Source organism: Lissotriton helveticus, chromosome 3_1 (genome assembly GCF_964261635.1).
Source record: "Lissotriton helveticus chromosome 3_1, aLisHel1.1, whole genome shotgun sequence".
Lineage (NCBI taxonomy): Eukaryota > Metazoa > Chordata > Amphibia > Caudata > Salamandridae > Lissotriton > Lissotriton helveticus.
In genome coordinates, this window is record NC_136061.1 from 336,619,317 (window position 1) to 336,625,029 (window position 5,713).

A 5,713-nucleotide genomic window follows, 5' to 3' on the forward strand; every position below is an offset into this window, starting at 1 on the left:
GTGTCGCCTCCTAAACCCACAAGATATTAATCAATGAAGAGGCAGGCGCTGGAGACTGGAAGGCAGGAAACAAGGGTTTTTATTCAGAATCTCTCCGGAGGAGAACACATCAGTTCGGACAGCAAGTATCGTCACGAGGTGCTCTACCCGCATCTCTGAGGCCTGGCCTCTTATACACAGGTTTATTGCTTTATTACATACAACACATCCTTGGCAATGCTTTGATGTACGGAGGGATATCCTCCGAATCTCCCCTTCATACCCGTTCCCACACACATTTACAGTTGAAGTCCTCACCCCGGTCACAACAGGTGATGATTACCGCGCAGCTGGACATTCCGCCGATTCATGGAATGTGGGGGTTTGGTCGGATCTCATAGGGTGAGGGCTTTGATCAACTCGGGGGTCCTTTGATGAGGGAAGCTTTCTACTGTACGGGGAGGGGCAAGGAACAGTATCGGCAGAGCTAGGTGTCGGCCTGGGAACGAGGAAGACAAACGGGCACACAGGAAAAGGGGGTTTGCATCAAAGGGCCTGGGACCATGAAAGGAATGAAGGGAAGTGTCGCGCTGGGAACAGGATGGGGTTCCGAGGCAGAGCCGCGCTGAAGAGGGGTTTATGACCCAAGACATGTGAGAGTGGAGGGGGGGTTGTCAGCGCGCGGTGGGGTTGCCTGCGAGGTCGGGAGAGAGAGACGCTGGCTATCGGCGAGGGGCAGGGAGGCCATGGTGTACAAAATGGCTGCCGCTTACGCGCACGAATGGGCCCAAGGAGAGCAAGATGGTGCCGATAATGTTGACATTCTCAATCTAACTTTTAACAAACTTAGTATCAGTCTTGGAACCCGTAACTATCCAACTAAGACAGTAACTCAGCCACATAAAAGAGGAAGGAATAATCACCGTGGGGCCCTGTTAGAACCATGGTCAAGATTCATTGATTATGTCATTACATTCATGACCACCTTCACCCCTCAACTCTAACCGAATATTATAAGGAAACACTGGAAAATCCTGCATCCAACTCTCTCTTGACATCCCACGTCCATGTTTAGGATTTCGATGCACCAAGAACCTGAAAGATTTACTGGTCCTTACCAGACCCACGCCAGGGACACAATCATGACAACTCACTCCATGGGACGTCCCCCCAGTAACAGAACACTTTCCTTTGTGGATTCTGTGTAGTATGCCACCTAACACAAGCAACCAAATAGATCAATCTGGATCATACCCATACACGGATGCAAATGGGTCACACTAATTGAAGTACTAGGAATTGCCTTTACCTTATCACGTGCCCTTGTAACCTTCGATATGTGGGCATGACGGCAAGACAAGTCAAAACCAGCATAATGGAGTATTGCAGTAAGGTACAATATCAACGCAGTACCAGTAGAATGTCTGCTCACTTCTTTCACGCCAGACACACGCATGAGGACATGAAATGGACTATAATAGAGGCATATGAACATTGGGGTCAATGTTTACTGTTCAGAAGGAAGCAATACTCATTTTTTTGCTTAAAGACTCATGCCTGTGGGCTCAATAATGACATCCCATGGGGGAATACAACATATGAAACAATGTCCTGTACACCTTACTGTCTTGAGTATCAAACACTGTTCTCTCAGTATATCGCATATGAGGATTGTTGTCCTAGCTACTCCTTTACATGTAATATGAGTACTGTCAAACCGTAGCCCATATGAGGCTAGACACCTTAATGCCACAGCATGCACTTTGATTTGTATCATTTAAATATACCTCCTGATCACCCTTTTTTTCCGTGTGTTTGTTAAGGGTATTATTTCATTTTTATGACACGTCGTCCCGAGTTTCTGTGTTACCACTTTTTAATGGACTTCTCGTCATGCTTTATTTTTCTTGCCCATCTTGTCCCACTTATCCGATCCCGCCCATGTCATTTTTGATGGAATCATTATAACATAATATTTTAATTGGTCCAGTGCGTGTGGTGCCTTGCATTCCACACGCGCCAGCTTTCATCTATATGAGCCCAGACGTGACCTCCATGCTGGGATCAGCCTTCCACTAAGATGACGTACTGACTCTGTGGTCCTGCCTTGGCCGCATCTGAACTCGCTAGACAGCATGCACATTACTGCCTCAGATGGGGGACTCACTCTGTGGCTCATAGTTGATTTAAGATCAGTGGTCGAAGTGGGGGGGTGGGGGGGAAGTAGGGGAACTGTGGGCAGAGAACCATAGGGCGGGAATAACCCAAGGATTGGATCAGTGGGCAGAGCCAGATGTTTGGCCAGATGCGCAAACATCCCAAGTTCTAGTATTTGTTTGGCATTTCACTGCCCAGTTTAATCAACCAATGGATAAACATGATTAATTAAGGTTAGAATGAGTTATTGACATTAAAATACATTCACAAAGTGGGATATGCTTCTAATCACAGAATGTCCCAAATACCATAAAATGTGGAAGCACAAGCCATTTGTCTCCGAGCCATGGAGTTTGTCATCAGCCCTTCTCCTTTTTTCCACAACAGCAGTTCAAACATGAATGGCAAAATATCCTAGTTTGTAATTGTTTTCTATATAATGATGGCTCTGCCATATTTGCCTCATTATGCAAGATCTGCTGCATGATCTGATCATTTAACCCGTTTGCTGCTGTCGTCGGCCAATGGTCGTCGCGAGCACTACCTTGTTAGTGCTGCGCACGTCCGTTGTCCGACGCTGCCCCACCCATTTTTCGAACGTTCAGCACTGGAGCTGAACGTTCGAAGCAGCCAATGGGTTAAACTAATAAATTGTTTATAGCTCAAACGTATCAAAATTTAATTAAAAAATGTGACTTGTTTTGCTGCGGAGTAGGTGGCTTATTGCAAAGGTTGACATATCACCTTTCTCACGTCTGCATTTGTATGTTACACTGGTACTAATAAGGCAAAATCTTTCCAGAGACTGTTAGCATGTGTACACATGTCAAAATAATAAAATATCAGAAAATATACTGCACTACGCTGCAGCCTTTTTTTTAATGCATAATTTAGTGAACACTGTGGCATAATTTTGTTCTCCTTTGCTGCATAATTATTTCCAGTGGCCCCACAGCAAGCAGCACATGTTAAAAGTGCTTGTGAATGAAGCAGAGGGAACGTGAAATTTGTGAACTTTGTTAGGCGTGCTTGCAAATCCTGCATTGCCAATCCCTTGTAAGTTGCAGCTACTACTGCTGAAACAAGGCCAATGGAGGTACCTATTGGGTGAGGCAGACTGGCCTCAAGGGCAGGGCTGGACTTAGCATTGGTGGTGCCCTGTGCATTAATGTTGGTTAGTGCCCCCCCAATGACCACCTCTGCCATGGATTCCCTCACTACCGCCCTTTAACAGTGCCCCTCAAGTCTCCATACCCACACTCTCTATCAGATGCATTTAATTTGATTTACAGCACCACTCATATCATTGTAGGGTGTCAGAGCACTTTACATCACACACATTACACAGAGACAATCAGTATGTTTATAAATCACTGTATAGAAAATGTTACATAAGACTAAGGACTACAAGGTGTAGGAATCACATGACAACCATACTAGTAGGCCGTATAGTTTACTAGTGATTAGTCTGGAGAAACACAAACTTAGAATTTAAAACGTAATACTATGGTTGGGGGTTCTCTTTAATAATCAGAATTGGCTTCTGTCCACAAGAACACTTTTTACAACATTAGGATAATCAAAGACTGGGGGAAAAACATAACGCTCTAATTTATACCTTGCCGTTTGTATACAGCTCTTAGATGACAGTTAATAGCTCACTGTTCTATGTTAGGATTTTAACTATAAACCACAAGTAACAAAAGGATCTCTCTGCCAAAAGCAGTAGCCCACTGACCTATTTACATTATGTGCACTTTGTGCTCTGCAAGGTACATGTTCTTTGCAGCACATTAACCCTTTGAGCTACCTTTCCATGAGTCTAAACTTCCACTAGACAAAATTCCGATCGCTCTCTAGGAAGAACATTAATCCCCAGAGTCATCATAACATTTTTATTGTTGCCGAAAGTTGCTGGAGGCCAGGAAGGAGGCAGCAAGCACTTTTAAAACCATAATGTACTTGCAAACATAATGCCTCCACCCAAAGTCTGAAAAACAACAACAGTGCCCACACCAACCAAAATTTCAAAACAATTATTTAAAGGTCAAAACAAATGAATTTCAGTTTTGGCCGGGTACTTTTATTTATACCCCTCCAATTTTCACAATTCTTTTTATAAACTTTTTATCTCATTTATGAATGAAAGAGGAAACATATACACATTCAAAGCTATTTACACAAATATATACACCACATATACAAACTAAATCACATCACTTAGTAGACAAAATAAATACAATGCATACATCCTACATGCAATACAAACAATATATATTAATGCATTTATGTTCAAACAATCAATATTCAAAACTTGATTATGGACAAAGTCAGAAAAAAGGAGACACAATCACCAAATGGTGACCAATATTTTAGAGCTAGCAGCCGCTAGTTCATCCAACCAATGATATTAATTGCTCCTTAAGTTTTTGTCGATGCGTTTCGAATCCAAGTGAGATACTTCCTGGATTCTCATCAGGGCTTTGTCACTTATCTGCAATAGGTGTAAACAACAGAATATTTTATGTTGATTGCACACAGCCTCTCTTGTGTCCCTACATCTTTGGGCACCAAAGTAGTTCTATATATCTACCTGCAGTGATTTGGCCAATTCTCTCTTCTTGAAAATCAGATTAGCTTTTGCTGGCTCCTAGATTGTATCAATGATACCTGTGGAAAAGGGGGGAAAAGGGGAAGGAGTTTTCAGCAAGGGGAGAGTCTACTTGGATTGCAACATCCGATTAACGAGACACTTGTAATGGCACGGGAAATCATACCTTTATACTGTTAGAGGCAGGCTCAGGTTGTACAAGATCCCTGGGCTGGAGTCCCGCTCCACACTCAACCTGTGGGGATCTATGGGAATTAATGCCATACAATTACTTATAGTGTACCCTATTCGGCTGGTTACATCTCTGTGGATAAAGGAGAGGCGCATGCCTTCCTACCTTGGATACTGGACGTTATTTTCAAACACCGTTCATTTTTTGTCGAACTTTTCTTTTCAGTCTGTAGAGCAAAAAATGCGGTGCAAACAGTGAGCGTTTAGCCCAATATCAAACCCACTTAAAAAACCTTTGCTTCAAGCGTGTGTTAGGTCGTGTCAGCCTACCTGATCCTGGCCGTGATGTAAATATCAGCCGTATTTCTATTGGAGGAAGGAGCCGTCTCGGTCTCATTCGATCCTAGTTCGAGGGGGAACACACGCATAAGTCAATACCCCTTTGCGCCCTCGCTACCCTCCATTTGATTACAGGATAAGGGGGAGCACGTTACCTTTCTTTCAATGCCATAGACCCGTATGGGATTCCACCGCAGTACTCGTAGTTTCAGTCAAGAGAGTATTTCAATGTCAGTGCAAGTGTTAGCCCAGAACTACCATCCGCTCATATGAATCATTATATCGAGTTTTCTGTACAAATTATTAAATGGAGATCCATCTAATCTGTCAGGCCGAATTAGAAGGGCATTTGTAGAAGCACACCAAAGAGCGGAAGTAACCTACTCTTCGTGTTGTGCTGCAGAGCACCATCAGTGTCTTTAGGATGTCATAGCCTAGATATTTCGGAAAAGGCTA

The 5,713-nt window shown here is 43.4% G+C and overlaps 1 long non-coding RNA gene across 1 annotated transcript; it reads right to left on the bottom strand.

Moving 5' to 3' along the window:
• Positions 1-4,144: 4,144 nt before the first annotated feature.
• Positions 4,145-5,148, bottom strand: LOC144824530 (uncharacterized). Its single transcript, XR_013609001.1, has 3 exons — positions 5,085-5,148; positions 4,730-4,992; positions 4,145-4,630 (listed from the first exon to the last, which is right to left on the bottom strand). It is a non-coding gene; the product is annotated as an uncharacterized LOC144824530 (long non-coding RNA).
• Positions 5,149-5,713: the final 565 nt, after the last annotated feature.